General features: G+C 43.5%; 1 protein-coding gene across 1 annotated transcript in view; it reads right to left on the bottom strand.

The window, feature by feature from the left end:
• The window catches only part of ABCB8 (ATP binding cassette subfamily B member 8), a 1358869-nt gene that overhangs the window by 651279 nt on the left and 691356 nt on the right, over positions 1–16234 (bottom strand). The gene's annotated exons all lie outside the window — the stretch shown is intronic.

Below are 16234 nucleotides of genomic sequence, written 5' to 3'. Positions count from 1 at the left end.
TTCTGTGACTCGTTTCTGTGCTCTGGTCAGCTACCTTCGTTGATTGTAGCCCGTGTGAACAGATACCAGTACCACCACTATAAATTATTTTACTTTCTTTACCACACAATGGCTACAATAATGCCGTATATGTACGAGCCCGAGTACACCGAGGAAGAACTACTGGAAAGGCAAGCACGCGAAAACGATGGGGATTCGGACGGCAGTTGGGAGGACCAGTCAACGGATGAAGAGCCTGGACCATGTCGCATGGACGGCGTCTCCACCTGGTGCACGTGCAATCGGTGCGAGCTAATGCCAACTGAGGAGGAGAACTGCTGCTGCCGTGAAAATTCCGGGTGCTTGGCCTACATTTCGGAAGGCGAGCCAAGTCCGCAATGCATCACCGAGCTGCCAGAGTTCAGGGAAGCCTGCCTCTCACGGACAGTGTTGAGGATGATGATGGTGCTTATGCACGAACTTTGCGGCACTGTTCGCCCGCGTAATCCGAGTAACGAGTAAGTATACTCTGGTTGTGATGTCAGTGATGCCACTACTATTTCATGGTCGTCTCCCACATATAAAACTACATCTACATATCATTCGAATGCATGTAAATTGGTTCCATGTTGTGCATTTTCTAGATAGAATTTTTTTCAAAGCAGAATGACATTTTTGTACCTGAATCGACAGTGATAAGAAAGTTGTCATTTTAATACAGTTTGCATCTTTCATTTTCACAGGTGGTACAGGCTGGTGGCCTATCGTTGCTTCACTTGGTGGCTTCACGGGAGGCTCGGACACCGCGTTCGGAGAGTAATACCTGCCTGTGCGGTACTTGCCATTAGACAACATTTCCCCAGCGACAGTGGACAATACCGCGGATTTTCCCGGGATGTGCTGCAACCGCAACTTTACAATGTGTAATGTTTATTATTTATGTTCAATTGAAATTAAGATCTAAAATAAAACCCAACATATATTTTAACAATGGTTGTTTTGATTTTTTAAATGAATCTAGTGTGTCTCCATTGAATAGTCTTCCTGTGCTTTGTCTTGTCACACCACATGTCTCCGGCCAGCATCCTCCCTCACGCTGGCCGCCCACCTTCAATCCACATAACCGTTGAGCCCATATGCAGCAGACATACATATGTTATTTTGCGGGTTGGCATCAAGCCTCCCGGCCTTGCCTCCTCCCCCAAAAATACTTACCACACCACTTTGTTCAAGCGTTGGCAATAAAAGGAAGGCCGTAAATATGGTTGATCATAATAAATCATCCTTTTGGGCACCGGGTACAGAGATGACCCCCTCTGGCCCGTGCCGCCTTGCCACCACAGGCCAGCCTGCTGCTGACTAACTGCCTAGGGATCCAGGGTCTCCAGGGTGAACTGCACCCATATATTCTCCTGGGATGGTGAGGTATTTATAAACTCACCCCCCTGCCTTCCATGTACTAGATCCTGCAGCCTGCCTCTTACATGCAGTTAGATGGCCTCTCCTTGGTGAGGCCCTGCGGCAAACGAGTCTTGTCTGCACGACCACTGCCCCAATCCACCCCCCGCCCTATCAAAGGCAGTTCGCACCGGGGTACTTGCGCTGGCAAGTGGAGCTGTCAGGGAGCGATAAAGGCCAAGAGGTGCCAAAGACCATGTACACTTCAAAGTGGTCTATAGCGCATGGGTTGTTGTTCCCATGTCTACCTCCAGACCCCGTGTCTCCTGCCAAGCATCCCCATTCACAAACACACCCCTGTTTCGAATTCTTTATAACCCACTTCATATTTATAATGAGAACTTCTTTGCACTTTGCTAGTCAACCCGTGAAGGGTCTGGTTATCTGCTCTTCGTCTCTGTGAACTTCCGTGACCACTTCGAGGAAACTCGTCAGTTTGCAACCTGTGAACTGCTCCCTGTTCTTCGACAAGAAACTACTCTGATCCCTGCATCTAACTGTTTGCTCGTCAAGGTAAGGCCATGTACCATACTCATTTTGCGTCCAATTTCTTTTCGTTCAAGACAGTACATGCAAGGAACTAGTCATATGTTCTGAGTTTAGTCAAATTATTTTTCTATTTTTTTAAAGTTATTCTAATACTTATCCGCATGTGAATAACGTGTATAGTTCCAAGAACCAAAACATACCTTGCATTGAACCTGTTATGTGTCATTTAATTTTTTAACACATTGGTATTCATAGAGAATTGTTGATCTTTACTTTTCAGAACTTTCCACAATGCCTGCCTGTTCCATTGGCGGTTGCCCTTCGAAGACCCATAATAAATCTGAAGGTACTATAATGCATGTTTTCCCTAAGACAATAGATCAGATAAGAGAATGGGTCCGATATTGCGGATATCCACCCTCTGAGCTTGAAAGTAGAGTCCTAGAAGTCTTTGCGGACAAGAGGGGTGATCGATACCGCATCTGCAGCAGGCACTTTACCTCTGACATGTACTCCACATCATTGCTAATAAAGAAGAACACACCGCGAGCGAGGCGAAAATTGCTCTCCACCGCTATTCCCACTCTATTCGTCCACATCCCTCCACTGGTGAGTCAAGTTTACGTATTTATCTCTCGGCCTTGCGGTAGTGTGTAGCATTAGCTAACAATAATTTCCCCATTTATGTATCCACTCAATATGAAGGCGGAAGATTCTCCATCCGTGTCGTTATTGCAGTCATCAGCCACTTCAAGCGCCTATCGGGTAATCTTACTTAGCTATTCTGCCATTGACTTGTTTTAGGCATGTAAATCAACAGTTTTAATTTATCGTGTAATTATTTTACCTAATGGTACACCCTTGTACTCGTCCTCTAGTCTTTGTTTTCAGTTATAATTATTGTTATCCAAAATAATTCAAGTACTGTCTTTCAGGGAGATGCTGAGGAGTCCAACGTATTGACGACTACCGTTGATGTCACTCAGATGCTCGAGGTACGTTTCAGGACAGTTCCATCGATGGAGATCATCAGATCTTGCATTCTTGTAGCGTGATTGTTACACACAATGTTTCTTTCGTTTTTAGCCATTGATATGTCCTTCTGTCGTCGCCCTCGTATGTGTCTTCTTTTTTCAATATTGTGTTCATTACTAATGAAAGTCCTATGTTTCAGGGAGTCGATGGAGCATTAGTCCAAGAAGAAGGGGGAGCGTGCAGTTACGGGTCGGCGCAACAGCTTGCAGAAGTGTGCACCGCAGTTACATCGTCCCTTGATGTTCTTATGCATTTCGAGGTATGGATACTGACAGTCCGATCAAGCGAGATCATATGACGTGATTACATCCGCTATACTTCCTTCTTTATTAACGCAAGTACTATGTTTCAGGGAGATGACGGAGCTTCTTCTACAAGAACATCACCCCTAGTAGTTGATGCAGATTTCTGGGTGGTGACACTTCCAACGATCGAGCAAATCGAATCATATTTAGATATCCATTATTTATTTTAGACAACTGATCATTTGTGCAGGTCTATTTAGATGAGCCGTTGACACCTGCACAAACTTTATGTTCTTTTTATCAAAATAGAAAACCATACTAATGCAATTACTGTGTTTCAGGGAGTCACTGAAGCATCATCTTCAATAATATCATCAATGGAAGTCTATGAGGAGCCCAAGGTATGGATCTTGACAGTTCCATCTAACTAGATCAACAATGCGTGAATAATTGTCGTTTGAATGTTCTACACAAAGCGTTCATTCGTGTTTTGCTATTGAGATGTACGTGGGTATTGGTCCCCAAGTACATTTTGTGTTTTCGATATTATTATACATACTAATGAAAGTTCTATGTTTCAGGGAGTCGATGGAGCGTCAGTGCGTGATGGATGTGCTTATCAGGAAAACATAGTCGTTGCAGCGCAAGAGGAAGTGGAGACATATACACACGAGTCGGAGCAACAGCGTCCTGATGTTGAAGTTCGAGGCAAGAAAGTTTCAAAGAAAAGAAAGCAAAAGAAGGTTAGTGTCCTGGTCACTATATTATGTTGTTTTTCACTGTTAATAGTTCAATACTGTAAGTTGTGTTTAAACTGAACACCCCTTTTCCAATCTGTCCTCTAGTTGCGAGTGGGTGTACGAACTAGATCTACACAGACAGTGAAGCGAACGAGAGATGTTGCTTGTCAAACCTTTTGGCAGGGACTTGAGACTGGAGAAGCATCGTGCCAATGGGAAGAATATGAAGTGATTGACAACGGAGCTATACCACCACCAGCCATTGATAGTGAATGTCCTCCTGGTAGTTCGGATGCAGTCGGAGATCAATTCACAGAATCCACACCCGCAAAAACTAAGACCGCGAGAAAGTTGAAGAAATTGTTTTATTCACCCATCGCCGGAGAAGGAACAGATGTTGCAATGGAAGAGAATGAAGTAGGCGACAATGAAACACCATCAATATCACTGAACATAGCGGAAGACGATATCAGAGATTCTACCTTTCATGTGAGTGACATGTCCTCAACGTTACAGGCCGAACCAGCTGGGATGCAGAGTGACAGTATAAGGAAAGAGGCCAAATTCATTGTATTCGATAGTTGTTTGATTGATATTATTATTCGGATGAAATGTGGGCATTTGGTTGGTGGGGAAGTATGTGGGGAGCCATTGATTAATGTGACTCGTGCAATTCGAGGCACTAACCTTAAAATACATGCCACCTGTACAAAATATCATCCTTTCACATGGTCTGCACAACCTATGCTGGGACAACTGCCAGCAGGCAATCTACTTTGTGCAGCGGCTGCACTTTTTAGTGGTTCAAGTTTTAAAAAATTAGAGTCTTTCATTCAGTTTGTGGGAATCCATTTCATTGCGAAAACTCAGTTCTACAAATACCAAACCGATTATCTATTTCCAGCCATTAGCGAAGCTTGGAGAATGGAAAAAATGTCTATTGATAGTACATTCGCGGGCAAACGGTTCAGGCTAGCCGGTGATGGACAGTGCGACAGCCCAGGATTTTCAGCCAAGTACTGCACCTACCACTTTCAGGACATGGAAAGTAAGAAAATTGTGAGTTCGGTGGTCGTGCAGGTGTCACAAAGTACATCCTCAGTGGCCATGGAGAAAGTTGGCTTTGTAGCATCATTGCAAGAACTACAATCGCGGGGAATGGTGATCGACCTGATAGCCACGGACAGACACGTTTCAATTGCCAAGACAATGAGAGAACAGTACAAAAATATAAATCACCAATTTGACGTTTGGCATCTTGCAAAATCAATCAATAAAAAATTGTCGGCTGCAGGTAAAAAAAAAGAATTGCAAGGTATTTCACAGTGGTCCAAGTCAATCAGCAACCATCTTTGGTGGAGCTCAAAAACATGTGGAGGGTCGTTGGAAATTCTACTGGAAAAATGGCGGTCAGTAATGCCACACTGTACAAACGTTCACCGATGGAACACGAACCAACATTTCCACAATTGTGAACATGGCCATTTGTCCACAGAGGAGGCACGGAAGAAGAAGTGGTTGATTCCTTCATCACCCACTCACAAAGCCATTGAAAAGATTGTATTTGATAAAACTATAACAAAAGCTTTGAGTGGACTCACGGAATTCTGCCACACAGGAGATTTGGAGGTGTTCCACAATATGTGCCTCAAGTACAGGCCAAAACGATTGCATTTTGGCATGGAGGGCATGATAAATCGGACTCTTTTAGCGGTCTTGGCACATAACCATAATGTTGGCCGTCAACAAAGTAGGACGACCGGAACTTTAGGGACGCTTCGCTACAATAAGGCCTTCACTAAAAGAAGTAAACAATGGGTGATCAAACCAGTGTTTGAGGATATGCAATATGAGTTTATTGAGAAACTTATTGTTGACGTCCTAGATAGGCACATAAATGGAGTTGTGAACGAACCTGTGCAGGGGACAACTGCATTGCCACCCAACATTGCATCTGTTCCATGTCCACCTAAAGAAGAACTCATTGAGAAATACACATCACGGTTTAAATGATTGTAATTTCATTGTCTGTTCTCTCAAGTCTCCTCATGTCGCAGGCCCATTCAATATGTGTATCTATCCAACCTTGTTCATTTGCGCATTAAATTAAACCAAACAGTAATATAAATCATTTTTCAAAAAATATAGAATGTCTCCGTATTTATGGTTCTGTGTGGCTGCAAAGCACGCAGACAAAATGCAAAGATGGAGTGTAAATTTCAAGTCCTGTGAGAATGCCTTACACTGAATGTAGCTAACTAGGAATGTGTGCTCGTTCAAAGTGAAGGTCAGCTGCTTTGATTTTTTCTCGGGTGCCAGAATGGCACACGACTCAGTATAAGGTTCTATTGTATTTTGACCTTGACAGGCCGGGACCACGTAATAAACGATAATGAATATAATTTCAGAAACGAAAGCCATTTCATGTTCGTTCATTAGAAGAAATAACGTCGGCATAGAAGGAGTGGTATTTCGGGGCTGCCCTACGCACAGACGCAATGGAAAATGCAAATATAATGTAAGTAACTCTTTAGATGAGTTTATACCGCAATTTAATTACTATACAGTTGCTTTAAAGACGGGTTAAGTTGTACTTGTTCGTTCTATGTGGCATGTTGTTTTGTACCGCGCACTATCTTGGGGAGAACCGTCTACTTTTACGGAAGCACCTCAAAACCTTTGCTTCTGCTTTCTCTCTCCCTCTCCCCTGCAACAACTGGTCCACTGTCTGCGATCTCGGTCCTGGGCCCTTCCACTCTCCACCTGCACTCCCTGTCAACCCCTGCACTGAGGGACTGTCTCAGTATCCTACAGCCCCCCCTTGACGTTTAAAACCCAGTTGCACTGTCCTAGCTATGAAATAATTTACCGACCGAATATATAAAATGAATAATTTTAATAAAGATCTGATGGTGAGACTAATTTCATTGTTTATGTTTTTCAAACAGGTACATCATGCATTACTGCATGTGTCACGAGTACCAGACACCGGCGGACGGCTTCTTTAACCGCCAGTTGCTTCTCCGCGTGAACAACGTTACCACCCTGACCATTTTATGGGACGATCGCCAAGTACAAGTATGCCCTTACGCGGTACTAACGGCTAGATGCAACATACAGACCGTTGTGGTGGCCTAGTGCCTCGTTGTTGGAGCAGCCATGCGATTATCAGTGCGACCGAAGAGCTTATTTTATCGTAAACCAACACCCTGTTTACTGCACACGAACATCGCTTGCCTCAAGACGAACTATTTTGGATCGAGAGCAAATAAAAATGAAAATAGCAGAATATTCTATAAACATTTGATGTCCAATAAATGTACTTTGCCAAATGTACAATCTTGCAGTTTGCTTTTAAACCACAGTTTGATATTCCGAATTGTGGCGCTGTATTGTGAGATGATCTAAGACCCTGTGTACAGCAAAGGAACATCGCGTGCCTCAAAACGAACTATTTTGGATCGAGAGCAAATAAAAAAGAAAATCGCTGAATATTCTCTAAACATTTGATGTCAAATAAATGTACTTTACCAAATTTACAATCTTGCGGTTTGATTTAAAAGTACAGTTTCATATTGCGAATTGTGGCGCGCTGTGTTGTGTGAGCTGATCTGTGTTGATTTCCGGGTTCTGTGTGGAGTCGCGTAGAAGACGAGAGGGCGCGTTTGCCTACGCAGCACAGTCACGTCACGGATAGAGGCGGGGAATATGAATGTTTTGATAAAGTCTGTTTCAGGGGCGGGGGATTTGATTTAGTGCCGCAAAAGCAGGTGAGCCAGGGCGATGCGGCAAGTGATAGGATTATCAGAAAATGGCGGCTGATTTCGAGTGCGTTAATGGACGAAAAGTCGGGTAAGGTCCATAGGAAAGTTTTCTACGATCTACTGAGTTATGCTTAAAAACACATGGCCGAACCGTAGGGACAATAAAAAAAAAGTCCCGGAACTCTCCTTTAAAGTTCTCTTTTTTGGCCCTCCTTATTTAATTTTTATAGATCTTAGAGGCATTGATGAGAGCTACTTTGTTAGTCTCTGATGGGGTTAGGCGCCAGGCGGATTCGCATTTGCGTTTTTCAATTCTTAGGGATTTGAGGTGAGGGGTGAACCAAGTGTTTAAATGTGCTCTGGGCTTGCTTTTTCTCATTTTCAACGGGGCGATCGTGTCCAAGGCTATGGCCATGGTTGAGTTGAATTTGTTCACTAGGGCTGTTGGGTTTAGTGATTCAGATAACGAATTTAGAGTTGGTAGGATAAGTGGTAGCAGTTTGTCCGTAGTTATGTTTTTTTTGTTTCTGGTTGGTAGGGGGGGGAGGGGGGCAATATATTTTCCTTGGGTTGGGTGGCGTTTTCATTTATGAGGAAGGTTATTAGTGCATGATCTGTCCAGATTTGTGGGCATACATCGGTGATTGTTACATTACAGTTGTGGTTGGCTACCCAGTCGAGTGTTCAACCTTTTTCGTGGGTAGGTTGTGAGATTCTTTGGGTAAATCCCAGTTCTGTGATGACATTGGCGATGTTGGTCGCTTGCAAGTCTTTGTGGTCGTTGAAACCTTTGTTCATGTCTCCCAGGAGGATGGCTTGCGATGAGTTTTTTAGATTGTTTGAGAGTATCATAGAGATGTCCTCCTCAAAGGTTCCAATGGGATCTGGTGGCCTATAGATGAGGTGTATGTTGATAGATTGAAATGGTGATGTTGAGAGTTTTGCGGTTAAGGATTCACAAGATTTGGTGATTGAAGGCGTTTCTATTTTTATGGTGAGATTGTTTTTAGCAATGATGGCTAGGCCGCCTCCTCAAGAGTTGATTCTGTCCTCTCTGAGAATGTTGTAGTTAGGGGGCAGGGCAAGCATCAGAGCGGGTCCTATTGCTTGGTGAAGCCAGGTTTCTGTTATGGCTAGAAGGTCATAATCGCCTGTTTGGATGAGATAGGCAATTTCGGTGGCATCTGCTATTAATGATCTAGCATTAATAAGGGCACCCTTCAGAGGTATGTTTTGTTTGGGTGTCGCAGGGGTGACATGGCTTTTCTTTTTGGTGGGTCTGCTGCTTGATTTGTGGTGGTTGTTAATGGGATTGTTAGCGTGAGGATCTCTTTTGGTGGGGGAGGTGTCTAGATTGGGGGCATTACGTTGGTGGTCTTTTGTATAGCTAGGTTTGGTGGCTAGTCTGGCTGGGAGTTCGTAGATTTTAGGCAGTCTTGCTCGTAACTTGGCATTTCTACTTAAGGTATCGCATGGGATGTTTGTTATGGGATGGTGGGTGATAGGTATCTTTTAGGCTGTGGGTTGGTGTCTGGGGTATTGGTCGGTCGGGGCTCGTCAGAGTTTGATGTTGCAGTAGGCATAGGCTGCATTGGGTGGTTCGCTGTTATTGTGGAGCAGAGGGTGATCAGGAGGATGAGGGTGGGTATCATTCTATAGAGCATACAATGGCTGTCAACACAGTGGCTGAATGTAGGCAGTGGTAACACACAGGCTATGTATAGGCAGGTATATGCAGCACATTGGCTAGGTGTGGGCATTACAAAGGCTACACAATGGCTAGGGCTACACAATGGCTAGATGGCACATGTGCCAGAGGTCACCTAAAATTGATAGTCCCAATACTACATATATGCCGCTAAGAGAGGGCATTTAGCCGAGCGTGGCATTACTATGAGGTGCAGTTACAGTACATTGGATTATGTCGAGGGTGAGTGATGTCAAGCAGGTAGAGGGTACTTACAGCGGGGTTCCACGGATGAACCTAAAGGTTGCTGGGTGCAAGGACGAGTCTGAATTAGTTCCGGCATAAGTGCTCCATTGCGGTGGGTTGGATGGGACAAGTGAGTAGGGCCTAGTGGATAGGCCACGCCGCGCTTCTATGCGCCAAACAGGTACAGAGCGGAGCATCGTCCAGCGCCGTGCCGCAGGTGCGGACAGGGGCAGACAGGAAGGGGCCATTGCCTAAGTGGGCCTTAGGCCTGGTGGGCCGGCTTCCGCCTCCGGCTTGCCTCGCCGACTAAGACTGGTGTCCTGTGGATGGTTGCTAGGCAACCATAGTAGACGCCGAGTGATCGTTCGGTGCGGCGGCCATTTTGGGCTGTGTGTTGCTGGAGAAGTCCTCGTGGGCTGGGGTCTGTTGGGAGGGCAGGATTGCCTTAATGGGTATTGTGGCACTGCTGGCCTGGCCACAGTGCCTTGGTGCACCTCTTTACTGGCACAAATTTTGTAGATGCATCATGGATGCAGGGGCCGTACGGCAGCGGACGCTCTGATTACAGCTGCTCCTGCAGCTACAACGCCGGCGACGGGGAGCAGAACACAGCTGCTGATGCAGGGCTCCTGCCCTGATAAACTGGGAAAATACACCCAGAAGTAAAAGAAATAAACACTGAAAACAGGAAACCCCCATTATAATTATACCCAAAGCTATAACAAAAAAGTAATGTAAGATACAGTGAGGTTGGGGGTGAAAAATCACTGGCCACGGCCAAAGACCATGACCAGTGACACGGTAGTGTTTTAAAGTAAAGAGTGCGTATGAAAGAGTGGGCGTGATATACAGTGGGCACGGCTGAAGGCCAGTAGGCTGCAAGTGGTTTAAAATATGCCAAAGGCCATGGCCAGTGGGCTGCATACATTGGGCAGGACCAAAAGCCCTGGCAATTCGCCATGGCCAGTGGGTTTCAAGTGTTTTAAAATATAAAGTGGGTGGCCATTGGCCATGGACAATAGCCATGGCTAGTGGCCCGTTTCACAATATACAATGGGCATGATGTTACGCTCACCTGGCTCCCACAGAGGCGTCGATCTGAACTGGACAGCTGCGGTCTCCACCAATGTGACGCGTAGGGCCGAGATGACGGATTGGACTGGCCCACCTAGCTTCATTTGCTTGGCCCGTAGGAATATCCTTCTGCAAATGGAGGAAGGGAATTAACCACCCGTGGAGTCGAGTGTAAATTCCCCCCACCCCCGCTGTTCTCCCCACAGATCACCTTTGATGTCCCCTCCTATAGTCTCACCTGATGGTTTGAAAAGATGAGCTCTCCATCCTGCATTGAGCGCAGGGGCACGTTGATAACCAGTTGCTTCACTGGCTCGAAGGAATCAGTGAGTTCCAGAACAATAATGACTCTGAAAAATATGTAGTTCGTAAGAGTTCACATGTCTGACTTTCACTCTTGTCCGATTCCTTACAGTTTGCAGCTTGACCCCAATGAAGAGTTCCTCGTGGTAGCTGACGAAGTTCAGGTAAGGATTTGGCTTATCCTACACAGTTCAATAAAATAAGGCCAGAATGTAAGCTGCCTGTTCCCTTATACAGGTGTGGCGAGAAAATATGAAGTTCGAGGAATTATGCCTCCGGCGGTAAAATCAGGTAAGTCTATTGCGGTGAGGAGAGTTCCCCTTATTGTCCCATTGGTCTCACCTTGTCGTCCTTTTGTTCCCCTTAGGGGCCGGGGTGCGACGAGGATGCAATGGAGACTGCGCCGACCCGTGAAGAGGAATAGTAACCCCGGCGGTAATCAGGTAAGTCTATGGGGGTAGTTACTATTGCCTCTGTTTATTTCCTTGGCTCACCTTTGCTGTTCTTGTGTTCCCCTTAGGTGCCAGAATGCGGCGGAACGTGCAGAAGGATGTGGTGGATCGTGAGGATGCTGCGAGGGCCAGTGAGTTCAGCGCGGCGCTGCAGCAGGCGAGGCAGCGTGCGTAAATGCTTTTTTCTTCCAGTTCGAAGGTGCAGTGGATCCGGAATCCAGGTAAGGATCGAAGGTTTGCTCTTATTGTAACCTTTCTCCTTCTGTTCCTTCCTTTTTCTAGGAGCTGCAGACTCGAGGCGGGCGTGGCAGAAGACTGGATGCAGGCTTGCAGACACGGTGAGCGTTACGCTGCTGGATGCAGAATAACGCGAAGCGTGTGCTGTTCTTCGGGCGTGGTTTAAATAGTCTCCAAAGTAGTCCCAGGTGAGTATTCTTCCCCAGCCCCACCCGAGTAAAAAAATAGTCCCTAGGTAAAATAGTCCCTTCCAAGCCTCATTTGGCTTGGAGCTTTGCAGCATGGTCTGCACCAGGTAAGCTTGCAGCATGGTCTGCGTCAGGTAAGTTTACTCTATGAGCCTGGCGCCTATGGCGCCAGGACTGACTCTCCATATGAGCCTGGCGCCATAGGCGCCAGGACCGCACCCAAACAGCCCCTAACAGGGGCTTTTGGGCTTGCTCAAAACACCTTGATGCCTGCTTCCGGGGTTGCTGGACCTGGTCTGGTTCCCCGGGGGTAGGCATCATGACACATGGCCAATGGCCATTTAGGCCATGGCCTCTGTTAATAGGAATAATTTAAAAAAAAAAAAATTATATATATATATATATATGTAGAAAAAAAGGACTGGAAACCAATCCGGATTACATTGGCACTCCGGCTGTGATCGAAGTGAAAGGCTGGATGTCTTCAATAAATCCACACGCAGACTTGTATTCCGTGCAGTCAAAGTGTCCTTTATTGTTTAAGATACAAGGCAGCAACGGTCCTAGGAGCAAGAAGGAACGACGCGTTTCACCCTACTCGGGCTTCGTCAGGTAAGTGACATAGAGAGAGGACTCTGGTATTATATAGACAAGTATATGAGTCCTTTTTCAATGTTTTGCACTAAGATAAGGTAACAAGTAGTAGGCAAAAATGCAGCCATGTTGGAACCTACATAGCAACACAGTTCAGTGCATTTAAAAGAGACACGGCATTTTCATAGACAGTGTAGCGGTTTGAAACATGTTTGTTTAATCACACCAAATGTCCCAAGTGGGTAAGGGATGGACAGAAAGCCTGAGATTGCTGATATTGAATCACTGATATTAAATCATGTGGTTTCATCTAGGTATTTACCAATGTCAATAAAATTGGGTAAGACAATCGTACACCGTTTTCTATTGTGCTGGGTATGTTGAATTCGGCCCAAGTGGGCTGACACATTGTCTCAACATGGATTGAAGTGTGCTCTCAAAAGATTGTATTCCAACATATATGTTGCAGATATCAAAATTGAGATATGCAGGTGTTGTATAGCTAATAAAGTGCTGCATGCTTTGTAAACATTGAAAAACGGTTGTTTGATAAAGTGCTGAGTGCTATCAATAAAGTGGATAGTATAAAGTGCATATTGCAAAATCGCAAGTGATAGGGAATTAAATCTAGAGGCGGTACTTAACCCTTGCGGGTGCCTCTAATATGTATTCTATCCTACTCTGATCTCTGTATATCATAAGTTTCAAAAAATGTTGATATTAATGGGCGGTGTGTTACCCTCGCGGGCGCCCAGATGCTGTGACATGAGGCTGTGTATAACCCTTGCGTGTGCCTCACATATTGGTCGAATCACTATGCATAACTATACATTGGAAGAGACATACAATCCATGGTATATATTATGAATGTTCTTAATGAAACATATAGGTGGTCTAATATGTACATATAGGCAGTGTGTTACCCTTGCGGGCGCCTATATGTTGTGACTATACCAACCTGTCTATTTAGCAAGGTAGTAAAAAGTAATTAATGCAAATGCAAGAATAAATATTACCTTCTAAAATTGTTGTACGAACATATTATGAAAAGAGTTTTGAAACATTTTTTTAAAAAAAGAGTTAAGTTGCTTGATGTTATATGTTAAAATTACTCCTTATAATTCAAGTGCAAACGATTTAAGGTGCATAGTGTTGGATGTCACATTCACGTGTTGGTGTTTTATGCTAGAAAGTTTTTTTAGTGGATGTGGGGCATGAGGCATAATATTTTTAACATTTGAATTATTGCCTTCTCCCATACTTCAAATCCATCAATTACATTTAAAACAATTCTGTGATTAATGCACATTGTTTTGAGGGAACTTGCAATACATTTGACAACTAAATGATAAATGCACTTTACATATTGATAAAAACAGCACTAGATAGAACTAAAGATAAAACATCCTCTCCCTGAACTAAGTTGCTAATTTAAAATGATTGGTGATATGAAACAACACACAATCAAAGTGAAAAACTGCTTGCATGAAAGACCGTGTAGGGATGCATAGGCGTCCAAATTAAACTCAATTTTCTAAGAACCTTTTTTCATTGTACATATCCACCAAATAGACAAGATATACAGAAAATGCAAATAATATATATCGAATTTTCAGAAATGCAGAAACGTGGGAAAAATTAGAAAAATTCGGAAGGGCTTAGGTCTATAAGTGATCGAGATTTGAAGTCTTTAAATGTTTAGGATCCCAAAAATACATATAATTCCTCGTCACGATTGTGACCTCCCGGATACTTGGTGTTAAAATCTACTATATATCTGGATTCCATTTGTCTAAGTGTTCGTAGTCTGTCCCCTCCTCTTGGGTGGCTTGTGGCTGAGTCAATAACGAAATACTTGAAAGAACTGGTGTCATTTTGATGTACTTCTTTAAAATGTTTAGCAAGTGGATAAGACATATCGTGATTTTTGATTGCACGTAGATGTTGCAATATTCTTAGCCTGGCTTCTAGTTTGGTGCTACCTACATACCATAAATTGCAGGAACAAATAATCACATACATGGCAAATTGTGTAAAACATCTCAGATCTTGTTTGATTTTAACTTCTTTTTTGGTCCGAGGATGTAGGAATATTTTCATATTTATCCCATGACGACATGCTTTACATTTAGCACAAGTAAAAAAACCCGAAATTTCGGTGGGTAGCCAGGTGTTGGTACTTTGTTTGGGCGATCGGAACATACTCGGTGATAGTTTACTTTGTATCGAAGGTGGTTTTCTGTATGTCATGGTGGCATGTGTTGGCAAGTATGGAGTAATGTCCTGGTCTCTTTTCAAGAGATGCCAGTGTTTCTTTAAAATTTGTTTGATTTCTTTTGCTCCAGAATTGAAAGTGGTTATGAATCTGAGTGCGTAATCTTCATGTGATTGATCCTTTATTGAATTTTTGATTGTATTTCTTTTGGCTAGAATCATCTCTCGGGTTTTCTTGCAGGTTTGATCGTAGGCTTTGTTGATAACTGTTTTCTTATAGCCTCGATTTAAGAATCTAGCCGCAGTTTTTTTGGCATTTTTTTCCCATGTTTCATTCTCACTACAGTTTCTTTTTACCCGCAAGAACTCTCCGTATGGAATACTGTTTTTGAGACTTTGTGGATGCGCACTGGTTGCATGTAATAGTGTATTAGTACTTGTTTCTTTTCTGTGCAGTTCTGTACTTATGCTGTTTCCAACAATTTTCACTTTAATATCTAAATAGACTATTTCTGTTTTACTATGATGTTCTGTAAATTGTAGATTCTGCTGATTTTGATTCAGAGTATGAAAGAAAGTTATCCATTCAGTGTTCGTCCCGCTCCAAATAATAAAAAGATCATCAATGTATCTTTGCCACATGATTACTTTATCTGTATGTTCTTTATAGTTGTCATTATGAAAAAGGTCTTCTTCCCATGCACCCATGTATAGATTAGCAAAGGTAGGAGCCACTGCTGTACCCATTGCCGTACCACAGATTTGTTTGTAATATTTGGAATCAAACATAAAGGTGTTGTGTGTTAAAATGAAAGAAAGCATATCCAAGAGCATAATCGAGTGTTCTCGATAACTTAACGATCTGGTTGACAGGAATCTTTTAACTGCTTGCAAACCTTTTGAATGAGTGATGCATGTATAAAGGGAAACAACATCTAATGTGACCAAAAGATAGTTGGATTGCCAAGGAATATGTGCAATTTGGTTCAGAAAAGATGTGGTATCCTTTGTATATGAAGGTAACGTTTCCACAAAGGGAAACAAGAAGTTGTCAACAAATTTGGAGGTATTTTCAAATAAGGAGTCTATTGATGCCACAATTGGTCTTCCAGGTGGTCTAATCAGAGATTTGTGAATTTTCGGTATAAAGTGTATGATTGGTGTTTTGGGATGGTCTTTGGTTAGATATTGTTTCTCTTTAGTAGTGATAAGTTCCAAACCATGCCATTGATCCAACATTATATCATATTGTACTTTGTACTCTGGATAGGGGTTACAGGGCAGTTTGACATAATTACTGGTGTCATTTAACTGCCGGGCTGCTTCTGCTTGGTAGTCTTTGGTGTTAAGGACTACCACATTTCCACCTTTGTCCGAAGATCTAATAATGATCGATGTATCCGCTTGTAAATTTTCCATCGCTGTATGCTGCAATCTCGTCAAATTCTGAACTGTGCTTGGTCTGATCGTCACTTTTTTGAGGCCATCTATAACAAGATCTTCAAATAGATCTATCGTAGGACAAAATA

This window comes from Ambystoma mexicanum, chromosome 2p (assembly GCF_040938575.1).
Source record: "Ambystoma mexicanum isolate Mex_15411 chromosome 2p, UKY_AmexF1_1, whole genome shotgun sequence".
NCBI classification, from domain to species: domain Eukaryota; kingdom Metazoa; phylum Chordata; class Amphibia; order Caudata; family Ambystomatidae; genus Ambystoma; species Ambystoma mexicanum.
This window is presented reverse-complemented; position numbering and strand designations above follow the sequence as displayed.